A 21,497-nucleotide genomic window follows, 5' to 3' on the forward strand; every position below is an offset into this window, starting at 1 on the left:
AAAGATGCAAACCATTCCCAGAACGTCAGCCATGGTCATAACCATGCATGAGAGCTATTGGCTTGCTGGCATGGAGGTGAGGGCGTGGGAGGAGAAACCTGGGGGGGTGCCTGGAGCAGAGGGCCGATCGCTGAGCCAGTGTGCATGCTGGCAAGCTTCAAGAAGCACCGGGACTCGAGGGTGAACGGGGGTCAGCTGGTGAAGCAAACCCGGTGGTCACTCACGGGGAGGGGTTCGGCCAAGCAGAAGGCAAGCTCTGGTGGGGCAGTGGCGGGTGTGGAGCAGGTGAACCACGAGGGGTTTCTCTCGATGAAGAATGAATCTGAAGCAGGAGTGGCCCGAAAGCCTTCCGTGGCACAGGTAGCTTTCTGTGGCCCAGGTTCAGGGGCTTGTCTGTTACCTCCAGGCCAGAGCTCCTGCTGTGTTGACCCTCAAGGCTCGATCATTGTCTGCTGTGGGGCTGTCCTGAACACTGTAGGATTTTACCAGCATCCCAAGCCTCCACCTACCAGATGCCAGGAGCATCACGCCCCCAGTCGTGGCAAGGGAAGAGTCTCTAGACATCATCAAAAGTCCCCTAGGGGCAAAATCATCCCAGGCTGAGAACGCTGCTCTAGGTGTATGGCTATGAGCATGGAGGGATGGCTGCTCATGGCTCGGGGCACCCGTGCAGGCAAGGCTTCTGGAGCAGCCATGGGGTAGGGGACAGGCCACTGCAATACCTCCAGGCTCTGGTCCAATGCTTGGCACACAGTAGGCCCTCAGAGACCCGTGCTTCAGAGAGGAGGGCTACTCCAAGATACTCAAAAGCTCTAAGTGTCAACACAATCAGCACGGAGCATGGCCAGGACCTCATCAGGCCACCGTCCCCTGGGCTGAAGGCCGGGGTAGGCACCTTGGAGGCCGGGTCATGCTGGGTGGCTGTTTATCTCTGGGCCCAGGGCTGCCCGCTGGGCGTATTAGAGGCCATGAAATAATGATGAGGCCTAGGAGGGGTAATTAAAAGCCACGGTGACATTGATCTGCTGAGATTTCTGAGAGAGCCCAGGGCACACGGGGCGACTCTCAGTCTTACCTCATGCAGGCCCAGCCTGATTGGCCCCCTGGGCATTGCTGGGGCCGTGGAACCTCACCTGTGGCCGAGAGACTCCCAGGGCAGCAGCCAGACTGGCTTCAGAGGCTGTGCGAAACAGGCAGCCTGGACCTGGGGGGGCAGCTGCTGTGCTCAGCCCTAGAAAGGCAGGAGCCAGCCACTCTGTTAAAGACACAGGTGCCCATTCTGCAAGGGCTCAGAGGTCAACCTTCTCCCCTCCAGGCCCCAGGGACACTCCAGGTGGAGAATCGGAGATGCCCTGGGGCCGTGCTGCCTGTCTTGGTTCAGGGCATGTCCATTTCTGTCCTTCAGTCCCCCAGTGCCTACCAGAAATGTTTCAATCTAGATCCACATGAACCCAACAGTTATTTCTTGATGGTCTACCCTGGGCTGGAAACTGTGCCTGCTTTAAACAAATAGGAACATCTAACCTATACTCTTGGCAAAGCTGGACATTTCGACCTGAAGAATATTTTCTTGCTGTTCTTGCTATGTATCCGTGATTGGCTTATTTATAGTTGCTTTAGTTTTAAAACTCGCCTGGTGAAGATATTAATGTGAGTGTAGAGTCAGACAACCCCGAGGCCCAGCCTTAGTTCCACCAGTTACTACCCTTATGACCTTGGGCAAACCACTTCCTTAAGGCACTGTGTCTTAGTCTCCCTGTTGGTACCAGGAGGTTAAGACAATCCATGCCACAGGGAGAAAGGGCTGAGTGAGATGATGTTTGTATTACCGTGAGCTCTCAGGGACTGTCTGTTCGTTAGTCCCATTGTTACGTTCCATCCCTCCATGCCTGAGTTTCCGATGTCTTCAAGGCTCTGTGATGTGGCCACAAGTAGCCCATTTTACAGATGAGCAAACAGAGAGCAAATCCTTTCCAAGATGGGATTCTACAGGAAGACTCCACACTCACCCCATCTCAGAAAGGGCTACTGGGTGCTCACTCTGCAGGAAGTTTGGCTCCCAGCTGCTGGGCAGAGCCCTGCTTCAAAACGCTGGCATGGCCTTCCTTCCCACCCGCCCATGAGCAGGAGCTGGTGTGCAGAGCGCCTGCTTACCTCATCACAGCCTTGGTATTCCTCTGAGAAAACCCGGCCCATCTTGCTCCTTGCCTGGGCCACGTGGCCAGGGCGATGGCAGCCACACCTCTGTTCTTCACACTGTAAAGGAAGTAGCAGCCCTATCAGATAGGAGGAAGAAGTCTCTTGGGGCTTTGACAAAATAGCCCGTCTCCCACGCGAGTGCAGACCTGCGGTAAGATCACTGGTCTAAATATGGAGAGACGTTTACTCCTTTCGTGTAAGCTGCCTTGCATCGGTAACAGGTTCTTCCGGAATTTGGAGAGGATGCTCTGAATTAAAGACTTAGAAAAAGCTCCACGTCCTTATGAACTCTGCCTCACTCCACCATCCATGTTTGTGACAAGGATGGTGCATAAGTCTCAGCGACAGACAGCCACGTGTGGGTTGGGGCACATCTGGAAACTGTTCCAAATTAAATGTATCACGTTGCCAAGACCTTGATTGGAGAAAGGCTTGGAGAAATGAATGACCATTCACTGAATGCCCAGAGTATACGCATCTTCTCACTTAAAAGAGGTTTGGTTTGGGCGCCCCTAGAGACACCATGTGCAAAACATTTACTGAGCATCAGACTCCATGACTTGACCCTTGTTGGGTCCAAGCTGTGTCTCCGGGAGAAGGTCAAGGTGAGTCCCCATGCACCCTGCGATTGGTTGACGTGCCCACGAGAACATCTTCTGAACCTCGCCAGGCTGACGGCAGCCTGCCTTCCTCTGCTCTGTTAGAGAACCGTCTCTGCTCTACACGTGTGTCCCACTTGCAAATGACATCTCGTTTATAAACCGAAACTGGGTACGACCTTCAGGTTGCCACGTGTACCTTCTGTCGTGTGGAAAAAGAAAAAAGAAAGAAATACTTTCTCCTGCCTCCTAGCCTGTACTGGTCCCTAATATTATAGTCACAATTCCAGAAAAGCCTTATAAACCAAAAGTCATGTTCTTTATTTATTGGGCGGCAAAACCTGACCTGAGCTGACAGAACAAATATGAGGGTGTTTATAGTCTTTCTTTTGCCCACCTACTGTGACTATTCATACATTTTGTTGCAGAAATTCAATCACGAGGGGCTGCTCCAGAGTCCTAAGGGGAACACTACCTAGTAGACAAATATATACGTTAATATGGTGATATATATATATAGTTAATATGAATATATATGAGACATATCAACTCCCTAAAATGTACCAAATTGTGACTTCTGAAGTACATCTGGCCTCGTGGATCTCAGTAAAGGGATGGTGGGCGCGTAGATCAAACGCGACATCCTGCTTCAGAGCTCTGTCCTGCGGACAGTGTTGGGTAGTGGCAGGTGCGGGCATTTGCGATCACATCAACCTCAGCCATGATTCTGGCTTTTGCAGCTGCCTGTGGCATCCTCCAAACGTGTTGCTCATGGGGGCCTCGGTTTCCCCAGTTTCAAGAGGTGTTCACAAGAGCACTTCTCTTGCAGGACTGCTGTGAGGTTAATATGGGCTTCTGCATGTAGGGATTCTATGCTCAAGGGCTACTTGGGCACCGAAGGGCAGTCCCTATCCTTGCCTGCTCTTTGTCATGACTTCCAGACCCGATGCAAAGATGTAGGGAAACTCATTCTGGTGTTCGCTGACCTCCGCTTGGAGGAGGATGTGGCCTCCGGGAGCTCGGGCTGGGGAGAAGTGACAGCACACCAAGACCTTCAGAAGCTGCAGCAAATAGCAGGAGCCACTGAAGACCTTTCCAGTATTAATTAGCTGTCCCCAGCCTGGTACTGCCAGGACTCCCAGCCCCTGGGGGAGCACTCAGGGATGCAGGGCTCACAGAGGAGCTCAGTCCTGACCAGGAGACCTGAGTAAATAGGACAGAGTTTGGCTCCCCAAGCACCAAGCTTGATGATGCAAAGTTCTCCCTGTGCTCAGGTGCAAGACTGGCCCTGGATGGACGGACCAGGGACGGTGAGAGGGGGAGCCCTCCCAGCTCAGTCTCTCGCTGCTGCTCCCACATGTTATTTCCTCTCCCCTCCCCTCCTCCGCTCCCTCTTCACCTAAGCTCCGTCTCTCTGGTTCTTCTCTTGGTTGGGGTCTTCCCTAGCTCTTTCTCCCTCTGTGTCTCTCTCTGCCCCATGATTCCACCCCTCTTGCTCTGTCTCTGGGCATCTCTCCTTGTCTGTCTGGGTGCGGTCTCTTCACACATGCACACCCTACAGCATTTAGCTGCCCTTCAAGCACAGGCTCAGTGGACTTGATGGCGAAGGGCCCATTCCCTTCTGCTGAACCCAGCCTTCTCTCCAAAAACAAGAGCCATAGAATGCAATATGGCTTGTATTTTCTGGGTGAATTTTCTACTGTATTTCAGACATAAGTATTCATTTACCACATATTTACTAAACACCTACTACTTGCCAAGCACATTTTTGTCTCATATCCTGGGGATGCGTTAGTGAAAAAGGGAAAAAGTCCTTTCTCTCATGGTCTTTCATGGTAGGCTGGGGGAAAGGGTATAGAGAAATAAGGGAGTAAAACCTGGTATTTCAGAAAATAAGTGCTACAAAGAAAAATAAATCTGAATACTGGGATAGAAAATGCTGGTGGTAGGAGAGAATGATCAGACACCCTCTGACAAAGGACTGAGGTCATCTGAGCCAAGTGACAAAGAAAAACATGTGGCTAACTGAGGCAAGGGCATCCAAGGCAGAGGGAACAGAAAGTACGATGGCCCCAAGACAGAAGCCAGCCCGGAACATGTAAGGAATATCAAAGAGTGGGCAAGGCAGGCAAAGATAGAACATAGGGTCAGAGAAGCCAAATATCTTCTCACCGAATCTTTGCAAACTCTTTTCTACAAAGAGGGCATTAACCTCGTTTTGCATCTGAGGAAATCTTGGATCAGAAAATTTTAAAGATTTACCTAATATCACAGAAACCAAGTTATAGGGCTGAATTCTAACTCAAGCCTAGCAAGCACAAATCGCTCTCCACAGTGTCTTTCCAGAGCTGGAGACTTTTAGAATAAAGTTCCAAGCCCCAGACACCCAGCAGCGCCTTATCTATTAAGAGCTTGTCAAGAGACTCTACAACTGTCCCAAGAAGCAAGTGGGAGGAGGCAAGAGAGAGCCTGCAGAGAGGCTGAAATCTGACACCAAAAGTAATTGGTCACTCACAATGAGGGACACTGAGGGTCAGAGAGGTCAACCACTGTGTCTGAGGCCCGTTCCTGCCCATTGCCTGTGTTGTTTGGTACTCGTGTACAGTTAAAATAAGAAGTAAAAGCCAGAGCGGACAGAAGAAAATGTAGTGCTGTCATCCTCGTCTTTGAAACAGAACTGTTCTTGGACTGATTGGATTTCTGAGAAATCAACAACAACACTTAACTGATAAAGACCATTTACCACCAAGAAAAAAAAAAAATGTTATTTTAACCTCCCACCGGATTCTTTTTTCTTTTAAGAATAAAATGTGATTTTGAAAGAGTAATTACATATATTTATATCACAAGAGTGGGAGGCAGTACCCATCAGTGAATCACCTGCTTCCTACAACTCCGAAATCAATCTACACACACATGTGAGATGCACCTAGGATTGAGGTCCGTGTGGTGGGACCATAGTCTTGACTGGATAATCACTTGGGGTACGTGGGGCTGGAGACGGGAGAGTGTCCTGCCTGCCTCTTCATCCTGATTCACGATGAAACTTCTTTATGAACTCAGCAGTGGAAACACTCACTCACTACTTAATTCATTCTTTCTCTCCCTCCCTGTCTTCCCCATTGCACAGACATTTGCTGGCTACCTCGTGGGTTTTGAGCCCCATGTTCATCTGAGAATCCTAAAACAAAAAACAAAAAGCAAACAAACAAACAAAAAAACAAAAAAACACAGCCTCTATTTTTTTCTTTTTTTAAATAAGCTTATTTATGAAGGACAAGCTTGCATTCCTTCCCTGGAGACACGTTCCTGCTAAAGACACCCGAGTTCAGCCTGTGGCAAGGGTCAAGCCAAAGGTAGCGGGGAGGGAGCCAAGGGTCTTTACACTGTGAAGGCTCATATGGAAAAGAGGATCTTCTTGTCCTGAAGTTCCAGGGGCTGTCTTGGGGTGGAGGGCTATAGCCTCTGGCTGAGGGTTCAGCCGGGTCAGGCCAGGACAGAGGAGCCAGAGGACATCCCAAACAGCAGTGTTTGTCGGAGTGAATGCAGGAAAGGATACACATTGTATCTTTACATGGAAATATTGATTATTTGAAACTCTGAAACCCAGACTGAGTCACATCCTCTGGTAGGAAAACCCCCACCCCAGTCCTTTTCTGGGGTACGGCCAGATCACTGGAAACAGACGAGGGGCCCCAGCACAGTAATAGCATTGCCAAGACAGACCAGGTGTGCCCCAAATGGCCCTTTACAATTGTATTCTGACTCTTGGGGCTTTCTGAGGCCTTGAAAACCGACTTTTCCCAGAGGTGAGGTTGCCACCAAGGGTGTGGACAGCAGCTGTGGGCAGACTGGGAGAATGGGCGGGTTCTAGTCCCCAGTGTCCAATTAGATATGAGGCTTTGGGAAAATCGTACAACCTCTATGAGCCCATCTCATCATCCATGAATCAAGGGCTATTACCCATTTCATCTGAGTATTCTGAAAAATGAGCCCATGTAACAGAAACACTCTGTATCCTATCCTATGTATTATAAGTATGAAAAATTAGCATTGTCTTTAAGAAGGTATTGATATAATCATACCTAATGTATGGGCATGGGTAGAAATAATAAATGGATCTATCCACACAATATTCTACGTGCCAATATACACGATTTGATTTAAAGTGGGTCTGGAAGTATTATTTTAACTCTGATGGCCTCAGAATCAAATTAGTCAATGGCTATGATTGCCATGGGGAAAGATAATTTCGGGAATGATAAGAATTGCAATATCAGTTAGTACCAGCTTATTAATGAAACTTCAAAGTTGAAACCAAAGTAGGAGTCTGTAGATGGCTCCAGAGAAAAAGTCGCCGTGTTTCGGCAAATCTTCTTTCTGTCTTTAATGAATGCTTAACCTCCCTGCTCTTGAACTTGGCCATCATGGCCAGTAGTCAATTTTCACTTTAGTTCATGTATTTTTTTTCCCTTTTAATCCTGAAAATCTGTAGCCATGTCATCAGCTCCTTCTTAATTATACCATATTCTTTACATCTGTCCTGCTAAATAACTCTAATTGAAATAGCACCGGCGTGAATTTTTGTAATGTTCCCCCCAAGACATCCCGAAAGTGACTCACGAGAAAACAGACTGAAGTCACAGCTGGAAGCACGTCAAGGATCATTTCCATTTTTACATGATTAATTTGAATTTAATATCTTAAATCAAAACCTGATTAATTTAAATAAAATTTTGATGGTGCCCTGCTTCTAATATACATTGCAGTAATTAGATTCGGCTTAATGTGATTTTTTTTTACATAATTAAAAAAAGGGGGAAGTCAAGTGTAACAATGCAATGTTGATACAAATCTGTCTAAATATATATATGGGGACTAAGGTTTTGGACATTACTCGGGTGACACGAGGATGGTTAATGAAAGGGACATCAATGCGCCAAACACAGATATGAATATTTCTTGTTCATCCTGTAGCTATAGCAAAACAGCTAATTCTAACATTAAAAGTGGAGAAAGTTGTTATTCTTAATAAATTAAAATCAGAGCAGGACACGGGCATCAAGAAGTCAATCATGGATCCTATGAATCTTACAAATGTCAAGATTCATCTCTTCACTTTTAGACAGTGAGGGAACACCTCCTATATCCCAAAGGCAGGACAGGCTCCGATGCTACAGACGGATGTGTTCGCAGCCCAAGGCAAGCTGGTGCCTCGGGGACTGCTTCCAGCCCCTGTCTTTGGAAACGTGGTCTATGGGCTATCCTCTGAGGACCCTGCTTTGCATGTCCTTCTCCTCTTGGGAAAAGGGAAAGGGTCTGGAGGTTGTTACAAGATTCCATTCACCCCAACTCCATCTGGCCTAGATTCATACACCATGAAGACCCCTAGAAATAAAGAAACATCCATATCCAGACATTGTGTCAAAACTATCATGTTCTAGAGAGATCTAATTCATAACCAAAAGGAAGCAATCTGATAAAAAAAAAAAAAAATCCTAGGTAAGTCTTCTGCAAAATGTGTTTTCTACACTCACCCTTTCCTCCAGTTGGGGGAAATCCTAGGATGGATCACTTGTGTTCTCAGACCAGAGTATCCCCAGCTATGCAGCTATGGAAACAACCTGGAAAATGTCTGGGCATGACCAAGGTAGCTCTGCTGGACTGTGTGCCTTGTGAAGATAGGTTTCTGAGACCCTCCATGAGCCAGAGGACAGAGACAACTGCTCTGTGTCCTGCGCCAGGGTTCCTGGTAGGCTCATTCGATGTCAAACTCCACTATTCTAGTGAATTCCAGTCCCCTTCCCCCCTAAGATGTTTATGGACCATGGGATGCTTAGATCTGGGAGTGGAGGAGGCACAGGCTTGAGGGCAGAGGAGAAGGCAAGCTAAGAGTCCGTGGGTTAGTTCCACCTGTTTTTAAGAAATTTTAATTAGGGAACCTTTCGAAGATGCCTGAGGAAAAGATTAGATAACCCTGAATATGTGTTAGACAGAATAGAGCTGCTAGTGATAAAAATTACTATTGTTACCCAAACTTAAATTTAAAATACCCTAATCGATTATACTTATTAGGGACCCGCTATGTGCACAGTACTATTGTTTGCAGAGTCATGAAAGCCCTGTTCTCTGTGATTTAGAAACTGCATAACAAACCTGTGTGCCTATAAAATGCTTCATACCAGAAAGATTTATTGCACCACCTCTCTTCCCACTTTTCTCCTCCTTCCTGCCTTCCTGTATCCCTCCCACTCATTGCTACTTCTTGGAACAATGCAGTTCTACCAGCCGTCCACCCTCAAGTTTTTGTCCAGACCCCCTATTCTCCACAGGGCTTCAGAGAACAGAGAAATTACTGTGGGCTGTCCATGTGTCAGAGACAGGAGGGAACACTTCATGCAGAGACTCATGAGAAAGCGTCTGCCCAATTTTCAGTGGCCAAAGCTAACTGTAGTTTAATTGCTTGCATTTAATTGTTCCTTGAAGGTCTTGATTTCACTCTTTCTTTGTGACTTTGAGCTGCAAGGATGACATTTGAGAATTATTTAGAACACAGCTATGCCTCATGTCCCGGAAGGGAGCGAAGCCTGGAGCTCAGACAGCATCCTCACAGCCTCGTGTGTGGAAAGAGAAGTCCATCCAGGAGTTGGCTTTGATCCAAACAAGACAGAACACATTTGGAAGTCACTGTCGGACTTCTGATGCTTCCCTGCAGATTGTGTAATACCGAGTCACTGTAACTCTCTACACTGGCACAATGATTACAATTTCAACAGCTGCTTCTATGCCCTGGACACCTACGTATGCAACACAGTGCGCTCACAGCTTTAAGGGTTAACTCTAGTCCTTTGGCATCTCTGTAGAATGTCTTATTCTAACCATTTCACAGACTTGAAAACTGAGGCTCAGAGAAACAAACAAAAACTTACTCAACCCTGGCCATCAGGATTCATTCAGACGGGCCCTGTTGGTCGTGGTACTCCGTGCGCACACTGGATACGCAGATAACTGACCAGTCCCTCCCAGGTCCCAGGCTGCACAGACCAGACCCCCTGCAAATCAGTAACTGTACCTCTGAACAGGCTTTGTGTAGGTTAAGCCGCGAGAGCCTGACCACCCAGCACATCTCTGATGGTTCCACTTGACAGAAGGGAAAGAACTCAAGCAAGAATTTCAAGGAAATCGCTGATTTATTATTCATCACAAAGGGTCTAACACGATGACTTTTTAATCTGACAGCCAGGACTTTCGATGACAATCAACAGTTTAATTTCTTTCTAAATTTAGATTTTTTTTTTTCCTTTTCTGCCTCAAACACCAAAGCCGGCTAAAAATAGCTGAGCTTTGAATGTTAGAGGGGAGAATTGTACCGATTACGGCTTTTTTTTTTTTTAATGTCAAAGTTAAAGTCAAAACAAAATTAATCAGGAGGGGTTATCTATAATGAATCACTATTCAGCTCCGAAGGAAGGAGTAGGGGAGATATCTCTGCCAGCAGCTGAAGGAATGTCCTTTCAAAGAGCTGCATTAGACCATGGGCTCCAAGAGAAAGATTGTGGATCTTCCATATTCAGCAGCATGAATCAAAACTCTTCGGCTCTGGTCTAACTTTCTTTATTATTACAAGGCAGCAGGGGTTGGGGTTTGTATGGGCTGTGATTTAAATAGTTAATTGAAAGGAAGCCATGGTGAGCTATTTCTGACTACAATATTACTGGGACAATCTTATCTGAGTTTACAGAGTTATTTCCAATTTGTAAATGCTGTATGCATTTCTACTAGATAAAACACTCAAAACCTCAGATGGGAGTAAAGCAACCTTGCTGTTCTAGAGCCTTCCACACCGGCCCCCTTCTGCCTCTCCACCTTCCTCTGGTCTCTGCTCTCTATAGAGGCTCCCCTCCGGAGTCCTGTTTCCTGTCTCTGCTAGGAAGTCATGCAATGACCCAAAGCCTCAACCTTAGGCAAATAAATTTAGTCATAGAGTCGTGGGATGAAGGGAAGACTTGCTCCTAAGCCCCAGAGGACAGAGGAGAAAACAGAGGGTCAGAGAGGGCCAGTGATTCATCATGGTCTTGCAGTGATAGTAACATTGTTGGGACAGGCACCCAGCCTTGCCCCTCCTAAGTTCAGTGTGCCTTGTGTGACTTGGAGGCCACTAGAGAGGTAGACTCCTTATGGGAACCGATATGAAGTGGTGACCTGATATTACCTGTGTGACAGCCGAAATCATCTGCCCTATGTAGTCTACTGACTACACTAACATGACTGCTTTTCCAGGAGATCCCTGCCGACAGAGAAAAAAGTCATAAGTATATTCATCATGTATTCCAGTAACTTTCTGGAAAACCCGTATAAAAGAAAACCCATATCAAATGATTCTACTCTTTAAAGAAAGCATCAAGCCATAGCTTATTCTGCAAGACTACGAAATCCTCATTATGCTGTGTCTACCAGTTCTAAACTGTATCTGGACCCTTTCCTTTTCCAGTCCTAATCAAGACAGTGCATTGCAAGATCTGCCTGACACTAGAAACTTTTGACTCCCTAACCCCATAAGAATCTTGACATCTCCCCCCTCTCCTTCCACCTACCCTAGTCACCACCGAGAGTATGTCAAGGAAGTGTTCTCAGTAAGAATGAACTCAGCATCATCAGATCAACAGGTCGTGCTTGGAGAGCAGCATCCAGTGCTGGTAGGACACAGAATGCGCACTAATGACATGGCAAGGGGTCTGGGTAATGGGCTAAGGGAGTAATACTCTGATAGCAAGGGTAGAGGGGCAGCTGCACTCATGCCAGAGTCTCGACCAAGGGCAGGCTTGGAACCTCTGCTAGAAAGAGGCCATCTTTGCCTTCTCGGGACTCCCAGCTCAGCTGGTGGTGAGATTGGTCAACACCGTGCCACAGACCATGGGGGGTCTGTGAAGCGTGAAATGGCAGACCCAGAGGTGGGAGGGATAGATTCTTCCCATTGGCTGGAAAGACTGTGAGACCAAGGGGCCTGATCTTGGCAGGGAGCATCCAGCCTGAGAAACTAGAAAAGGTCTTTCAGGACATGAATATGGCACAGAGGCCCCAGGGAGCCTGTTTCTGGGCTAAAGTGTCCGAGGTACCCCTTGGGGCCCGGTTCTGACTGTGTGACTTTGGGCAAATGCCTAACCTCATATATGCCTATTTCTTCACTTGTGAAATGTGGAAAATAGTAACGTGACCCACCACAGTGAGCAGAGACACTTTCACACGGTGAGCACCCATGAAGTCTAGATATCTTAGCCTCTCTGACTCTCTGCCTTCTCTGTCCAATGGGACTTAGGGGCAAGTCTCCATTTTGTAACAAAATTGTTATTTTAGGAGTCGTGATAGGCTCCTGCCAAGCTTCTGGTTAAAAAACCAAATCCAGTGGCCACCATCCGGTTCGACGCTCAAGTGTGGATTTTGGAAAGACCACATTCTTTCTGTTCATAACCTGCTGGGAGAAACGGCCCTGTCTCTCTCCTTTCTAAACTGGTCTCTGGGCCCATCAGGTGTGGGCAGGTGGGCTCGGTTCTCCCCCTCCGCCCTCACCTCTGCAGCCCATCACCCTCTCATCTTCTGGGAACTTCACCTTTGCAAACTCATCTCTTGCCTGAGATGTGAAAGAAGAATATCTCCAGCTTTGTTTCTCTATTATAATAGATGTAAATTAATGTTTTGCCTTTGTTTGCCACGGTAATCATAGAGGCAAGTATATATTCCTAACAGCTATCTTATTTTCAATTTGCAAAGCGTACTGTGCTTAATCCCATGAGGCAGCCCGTGGCTCCAGATATGAATTTTAAAAGATAATTAGCCCAGTGCAGGAGGTGCTCTCTGCGACATGAAGCACACACCGAAGCCTGGTCAGAGGGGTCCTCTGGGGGACCTGTCAGGTCACAGTTCCCCACCACCCCCTACGGTTTATTACTTTTTTTCATCGCCACTGCCTTTGTGCGAACCAGCTGATTTGTTCATGAAAATTTAAATCATGCCCATACTAGAACTGGAATTTCTTTTTGGGGTTGTTATTCGAGGATTCCCACCCATGCACCCCACCCGTATTTCTCCTGATGATATTCATGGCGGGTGACAATTTATGTTTCTCTTTTTCTTTTTTCTTTTTCTTTTTACTCTAAATAAGAGAAAGCACCAGGCCCCAGCTGCTTACTTGTAATGTCTGATGCCCATGGCAGATTAAGTGACCATCTATTAGCAAGAGCCTCAGAAGGTCCCAGGTCAAAAAGATGAATGTTGCACCCAGCTCCAGTCATAGATTGTCCCTGTGAGAACTTTACCCCCAGCAGGAAATCAGTTATGAACACAAGGGCACAGTTGGACAGGCTGAGGAATCATGTCGATTTGCCTGCATGGGACTTTAGTCTACAATGCATCACACACGCAGGCAAGGTTTTGCCTTTTCTCACCCACGTGCTTGACACATAAGAGTGGAACCTCTGTGTAGCCGGCCCTGTGTGGGGCAAAAGAGGGCCGAGCAGATTCCTTCTCTCTAAGACAGTCTAGGGTGCCTTCCTGGAGGAGGCGCCACTTTGAGCAGGGGACATAATTTAATCAAATCAGGTAACTTACCTTTTGTTATGATTCTCCCAAGCAAATGAAAACTGGAGGATGGCAACAGCACACACACATGGAATGTCAAATGTCTACCAGCCACTTTCTTTATTGTAATTCCTGTGTCTGACCTCACTTACTGCCCACAATCTGGAAGTGGTTCTTATTTACAAATTCGAACACTGAGGCACAGGGACACACTCAAGAATTCTCAGGGAGAGCGGGCAAGGTCAGGATTAGAACCCTGTCAGTTTCATTCTGGAGGCCCCTGTCTGCTAAGTGACGAGGGGGTTCCTGCCCCGTGTTAGCATCCCAGTCCTAAAAGGTAGTGGATGGAGAAATGCAGTCCAAAGCTTCACCTAACCTCAGGAGCTGAATGCATCCCATGATGGCCTCTGCTGAGAACAGACATCACTCACAACGGTTCACAGTCAACCGTGGTGCAGTCAGAGCTGAGTACAAGCGTAACTATTTGCTTTAATATAAACTAGGTTAGGAAAAGAAAAAAAAAAAAGAAGAAGAAAAAAAAACCTCTTGGTGTAGTTTAAGGACTTTTCCCCCCCTTTATCACATAAGCTAGGGGACTTCCCTTCTAATGAGGGAAATGTCATTTCATTTTTAATTCTTAAAGTTCACGGAACCCTGTGCTGCTGGAAAGGTGTGTGTGTCATTGTGTATGTGCTTATGTACGTATGTATGTGAATGTGTGCGTGTGTGTACATGTATATATGTATATACACACACTCTTCCAGCAACACAAGGGGTGTGTGTGTGTGTGTGTGTGTGTGTGTGTTTGTATTTGGCAGAGAGAAAGAGAAAGAAAGAGAGAACCAAACTCTGAGATTTCAGAAGGACGTCAGAAGGATTGAGCAGGTTTTAAAATTTGTTCTGACTTGTCCCTGGCATTTGCCATATTGTCATGTGCTTGGAGATTTCCTCCTGGGCATTTCTGATTGTCAATCTAATGTGGTTGCACAGGGCACTTGGTATTCAAATGACTGTAGGAAACTATTTAATATGAACTACTTCCTGAAGCCTTCTGCAAGTGAGAGAAGAGAGAGTTCTAGAGTGCTCTGGAGCCTCCTGGGTTCCAGCTAGATCCAGAAAGTCTGGTGGCCTTGGTGGACATTTTTCCTCAGAATAAGAATGATGGCTTCGAGTTAGGGCCATTTCATCCACAAAACTTGAACTATTCATCAGAAGTCTCATTCCAAATCTTGTGCTCTTATAGGTAAACCCACGTTATGGTTCCAGGGGAAAAACCAACACGGAGATCCTAGGAGAGGGTAACACAGAATGCCACAGAAAAACCACCTCAAAAATAAAGAAACAGTCTCCAACTGGAGAAATCCTGCCTTGGTGTGACCAAAAAAAAAAAAAAAAAAAAAACCAAAAACAAAAACAAAAAAAAAAACATGCCTCCACTCAGTGGGGCTTTATGGTGAGTAACAAAGTAAGCCAGCAAGACAGCCAAGATTTCCTCAGTCATAGCCCCATAGCAGAGAACTTGCTTATCAAGCTCATTTCTTGTACTAGGGGTTAATTTTTCAAGCACTGTGGGTTCCTTGGTATATCCTGGTGCTTAAACAGAGCAGCAAATGGTGTATGTAGATATGAGCTCTTTGAAAAGGAGCTTCATGTGGGGTTCATGTGGGGCCAGAGGGCAGAGCAGGGACCATGAAATAATGTTAAACAATCTCTCCTCAAGAAAAGACTGAACAACCAGCTCCAGTATGTGCTGATATTCAATAAACTCTCACAACACCTCCTTTCTGCCTCTCCACCTGGCCTGGGAAGCATGGCCAAGAGAAAGCTCCTTCCTAATACTTTCTTTGCTCACATGTCTTATTTTTTAAATTCCACATACAAAAAAAAAAATCCACATATGAGTGAGATCATATGGTATTTGTCTTTCTCTGACTGGCTTATCCCACTGAGGGAGATGCCCTCTAGCTCAGCCCATGTTGTAAATGGCAAGAGTTCACTCTTTTTTTTATGGCTGAGTAATATTCCATGGTATATAGACCACATCTTCTTTATCCATTCATCTATCAATGGATAGATGCTGGATACAGCTTCCATAATTTGGCTACTGTAGATAATGTTGCTGTACACATAGAGAGGCATGTACCTCAGTGTTTTTGTATTTTGGGAATACGGAGGCAGTAGTCCACATCCTGAATTGCTGGGTAGTTCTATTCTTAACTTTTTGAGAACAGGTGTGTCACCAGAGGAGAGGTGGTTGTGGGGATGGATGAAATAAGAGGTGGGAATTGAGGAGGGCACTTGTCATGCTGAGAACTGGTGTAGTATGGAAATGTAGTATGGGATCACTATATTGTGCCCCTGAAACTAAGATAACACTGTATGTTAACCATACTGGAATTAAAAGAAAAAAAAAAAAATACTCTCAAAAGATCTGCCCTTACAATAAAACTCTGTGGTCTGTAACAAAGAACAGGGCTCCCAACTATCTTCAAGAAAGGATGCTGTCCAGCTCCTGGAAAGATTTCTTTTAGGACCGTCTCCTAGAAACCCACAACACATTAAAGCGCATTGCATGCGTCTGTGACTTTCCCCACCCATCTGTCTCATAGGAAGGTGAGTGAAGGTTAAAGCCATGTGTGGTCACAAAACCAGACCTGTTTCCTGCCACCCGTTCCTCCCCTCCTCCACCTTGGATGGATTTATACCCAACTTTGGTGAAAATAACAAGGAAGACCAAAAGCTCCCACTGGAATACCCTCCTTAGAAGTTCCAAAATTTCCTGTGGAGCTAAGGATCCCAGAATTCTTGGGGAGCACACGTACCCACGAGTCACTGAGGAGGGAAGGTTGTGGGGAGTCCTGGGTGTGCGTGAGGATTAAATGCACTAAGACACACCAAGATGCTCTTGGAAGTAGTCTGAGCACAGGGCAAATGTGCACCGACCGTCACCATTATTATTATTTGAAAGGTTTCAAAGTTCAATTCTTTGTCACTGTGCCTTAGAATGCACCTTTCTTTTATATCTCCCTTACCACAAAAAGTGTTCTCTTCCTTCGGAAAAAAAAAAAAAAAGAAAAAAAAAAAATATATATATATATATATTTAATGTGCCTTGAAGTCGAATCATAGAAAACCAAAGCAGTTGTTACTCACAGCTACACAAACACTAAATAACAGATTAACTCCCCCAACCCCTTTTCTTCTAGGATACTGGCTACTAACATCTAGACCCTGATTTTTTTTTTCTTTTCTTCTTTTAATTTCTTTCTTTCTTTTCTTTTCTTTCTTTTATTTTTTTTTAACCTATACATATTCAGTGAGCAAGGGGAGAATAAAAGAGTCTATGGAAACCAAGCTTGTCTGTTCTTGGGTTTTCAGCCTTTTGCTCTGGGTTTTCAACCAATAAAACAAAACAACTTACTGAATATTTTAAAGGGTTTATTTCTTTCCTTCTTCCCTTTTTTAAAAAAATATTTTTAGGATGGAAACAGTGTCATGGCAGCAAAAATGTCTGCTTTTGTCCATAAGAACGTTGGGAAGTCCAGTGCACCAGTCTGGAATTCTTTGTCCCAGTCCTCAAGCAGCAGGAGAGCAAGGAATCCGTCTTCTTCATCAGTGGGCACCAGCGCCTGGCAGTGGGAAGTTTCAGTTGTCGGAAAAAGTAGCCTTAAAGTGGGGAGGCATAAGTGGTTGCTTAAAAGGAAAAATGATTCCAAGAACAAGACTTTGTCCCCAGATTACGTTTAATTTTTAGTAGTGCTTCCCAAGGGCCAGGTCACTATTGACCCTTCTTGGAAATTGTCACCAATCTTGAAAGTGCAGTGCTGCAGACTTTCTCAGAAGGCGAAATTTGCTAATGGCAAGGACTGGCCTTCTTTCTGGCATTATTTCCTTCATATTTAGTATCGGCGGATTCCTATAGCCATGATCATTCACCATCACAGAACGCATCCCTCCTTATTTTGTTGTTCATTTCTGTTGATTCTTATCCCTGTAGTCATAACGATAGGTACCATGTTCTTCCCATCCACATCATAGGTCTGGTGCTTAGTCAAGGGCTTACGTTTATTGACAGGAGGAGGAAAGGAGGGAGGGAGGGTGAAAATATGGTTGGAAGGAAGGAAACAGGGAATCTTCAGTTTGTGTCAGGAGTGAAATTCTGAGCAGTTTCTCCAGTGATGAGTTCAACAGCTCTGCCCAGCGATGCAGACAGAGGAGCTCTGGTTAGTGTGTGAATATGTGGGCTTGATTCTACCATTCTGAAAATTCCCAGTGAAGTTTTATTTAGGGGCTGTAAGCCCAACCACTATGTCAAGAGCTAGAGAAATGGCATGTACTAACTACTCTTGACCTTAGGGCCAGGGTGTTGGGGTGCAGTTAGCATGGGCCTCCCCCATAGTCCATCCCACCAAGGGGCTGCCTTAGTGAGTGAGGGAGCATTGGTGTTCATGTAGGGAAGATGGAGATACCAGCTGACTGACCTTGAGCAAGACCCAGAGGCTCTAAGACCATGGATGAAGATGTGAGAGCACCTGTTGAAGTGCTCAGTCTTATATAACTAAAAGGAATTGCTGCATAAAGTATGTTATGATCACATTTTTCAATATTATATGAATTATAGGTTTTTAAACCTACATTTTCACCTGAGTGGGAGATCCTCTCTTGAAATACAAGAGAGAATATTCCCTAGCCTTGTCTGAATGTCTCCAGACAGCTTGCTGCCTTTGGAGGCAATCTTAGGGAGGGGTGGACAGCTCTAGAGGCAAATCATCTCTTGCGTTATGCTGGCAACAACCTCCTTGTCATTCTCCTCCTGCTCCACGTGACACAGGGGCCACGCAATCTAGATCTTTGCATCTTTTACAGGGGGCTAGAGAGTCTGGTCTCCCCCATGGACCAGTTATGGGTCACCTTCCCCATTGATATTGACTGAGAAGATGGGGCCTTCATGAATTCAGTTAACAAGTTAAGGGTGCTCTGGGTGAGGGCAAGCAGGGAGTAGACACCATTTTTTATTTCAGTTTTATGGGAACCATAGATTATGAGTCTGTCAGGACTGGGGCCCTGGAGAGAGCTTGGAATTGACGTCCTCTTCTGGAGTGTAGCTGAATGACATTGCCCAGCCTATGAAGGTGATGGGGGAGTGATCAGGAAAATCTCCAGTTACATCCTGCTTCTACCCGTTAGAACCCATTCTCCTCGTCAGTGTAACTGCACCTCCAAAAGGAAGAGAATAACCACCTCTTTTCATGACATAGGAAGATCCTTAGAACAACACAAAATAGATGAGGTAAGATACGTGGAAACACGGCAGATAAAGCCGACAATTAAGACTTAGCTACTCACGAGTGTCCTCCTCCTTTTCTGACCCCAGATTGCAGGTATCCCAAGCCTGTGTGTCTGGCAGTGTGGAGAGTGAGTGGGAGCAGCTCTTTGCAATTTGCAAGAGGGCAGGCCCTTCAGGAGAGTAACAACTCACAGCTCCCAGAGCAGCTTCATACAAATGACGGTGTCACACCGCAGCCTGAGAGCTGCTCCAGGAGTGGGGAGCGGGCACGCAGAAGAAGAAAGGGACTCTCAGGAGAATTAGGGACTTTTTCCAGGCTACACTGCTGGGAAATGGTACCTAGATCTCCAGGATCATCATTTTCATCTTCACATCAGAGAAGAAAAATATCTTCTCTGCCACTGGACCAGCCAGGCACACACTCCTTCCCTGCTGTGGGTGGAGTCTCACTGCCTCCTGCCCCTACCAAGGGGGAATAAGCAGTCTCCGATTCATTGTCCACCCTTCCAGCCCCTCAACATGGACCTCCGACTTCACTCTGGCCACACTCTGGAGTTTAAGCATGGCTTCCTTGTCTGAAGGCTCAGTGGAGCTGTGGTGGGTTGCCAGCTGAGCTCTCAGGATCCTTCCTTCATTCTGCTTCAGGGTCGCTCTTCAAAATCGGTTGTCCTATTACTTCCATCTCCTCCTTGACCTCCATCCTGGAGATTCAATACTGCAGCCACCACCTGTATGGAAAGACTCTCCGTACACACAGACTTTCCTCTCCTTTCAGCTTACTGACTGTTGAATACAAGCCAGGAGGTTCTCATTTAAATGGTTGCCTACCAAGGACTGCACTGGCAAAGGCATTGTGTAGACAAATATACAGAGGGCAATGACACAGCTGTAGCCATGTTTCATGGCTCCTGTCTTTCCTAATGATTCCTTGATGACTTATAGCAATCGTGCCTCTCTGATTCCTGAGCCTGTGGCTCACTAATTAGTCTCTTGTTGCTTTGGGTAGGACTATACTTCCAAACAGTGCAGAACTCCAGAGTCCTTCTGGCCTTGAGGCGTCATTCGCCTTGTTATGGACTCCTTGTCTTGGAAGCTTTTTTGTGTCAATAAAACTCTTCACAGGAAGACTCCCTCTAGGACACACCCTGGCACCCTTGATCTGTTGAACCATTTCCTGTGACCTCTCACTCACTATACTTCTGGACCTGCTCCTGGCTTTAAAATCTTAACCTGTAATTACTGAAAAATGACCATGTGGGGATAGGAGAGGAATAAGGCATGGCACCTACCATGGAGGGCCATGAGGGAACATCTACAGGGCAGCTCAAAACCTCTTTTGGTAAATAGCCATGGGAGTATTCGCCACTTCTCCTGTGAGACAAGCATCTTGCACTTAAGAAGACCCAGGCTTTGGAGTAATTTGGGGAAAAAAATAGCTCCAAGTATATATATTTTCTTTTAAGGGTGTCATAACAAAAATACAGTCACGCATAAAAGGAAGAAGACAAAAATTAAAACAAGCAGTGAAAGACAACATCCGCTCTCATTTCAGTTTCCTGGAAGCGGAATGTGGTTGGGCAGATGGTGCTCTTTTGTTTCACTAGAAGAAACGATAAGATGTAAATATGCACGGCCATATTCAGCAGTGCCGGATGGAGAAGGGGCACCCAACGTACACGTGCATGCTTATTTCTAGGCTGCTCAGAGGGTTTCTTCTTTGAGTCGAGTTGGCCATCCTTCTGAGCTTCCAGACACTGCCTTAGATGGACAGCCCCCAACAGCAGCTCAAGAGTTCTGCAGTGTCCTTTCACTGGGCAACTGGGCAGTCTGTGAACTCCCTTACAGTTCTGGAAAAATGTCCTAGGTTTTATGCATTTCCTAGTGTGGCTTCTATATCTTTTAAGAGATTGGCAAAACATTTAATACCCATTGCCTTCTTGTCTCCTCACTCCATGCCACCAGTACGCTTCAGACTCCAGGTGGCTGTACAGAGTTGTTTAATACCATTGCCCACATTTGTGTTGCATTGGACACTTTTCAGAGCTCTTTCACATTAAAAAAAAAAATCTTGTTTGACTCAGTGACAGGAGCAACTACCAGTAGCCCCATTTCACAGCTGAGAAAACGAAACTCAGAGTCGCAACTTGGCTGGTTTGTGGATACGTGTGTCTTGGGCAGAAGTAGAACAAGCACTCCTCATTGCTCTCATGTGTCCTAGTCTGGGATTCTTCTACTCACTGCTTTTGTCCTCCTGTTGGAGGCTTCGACAGAACAAAATCACCATTGGTATTTGATATCATTGAGGACTGAGGGGGTTAGAGTCTAAGACCTGTATGGAATGAAAAGGGGAACTTAGGATGAGACATCACTGTACTTCTAATTCTAGTTAATTATATGCATGCTTGACTGCCACACAAGGTTATTTTGAAGCAAAAATAGTTTATCTCTCTCTGTATACTCAGTGTCCAAACAGTACCTTCTGGTACATAGTAGATGCTCAAATATTTGAGTTATGCAGGAGGGATTGAACATGTGAATGTAGTACAAGGCGTACAAGGAATAAATGGCCTGGTTTCCCAGAGACTTACCATAGTTCCTCCCTGTATCCCTGGATCCCTGGATGGGCCTTTGCTGAAGCCCTGTGATGATCATAGGTAATCACAGGGAGGAGGGCAAAGTCTGTTAGAAGATGTTTGGTCAATGAATTATAAAACTCATTCATAGAGTGGCTTCCATCTCCCATGGCCCTCTGTCAGCAATTCCCACACCATCCCTTCCCAATACCACTACTCAACTAGTTGTCTAGGTTGTTAAGCCTAGTGAATTGTGCTCTTCAC

This window comes from Lutra lutra, chromosome 7, assembly GCF_902655055.1.
Source record: "Lutra lutra chromosome 7, mLutLut1.2, whole genome shotgun sequence".
In the NCBI taxonomy this organism is placed as follows: Eukaryota; Metazoa; Chordata; class Mammalia; order Carnivora; family Mustelidae; genus Lutra; species Lutra lutra.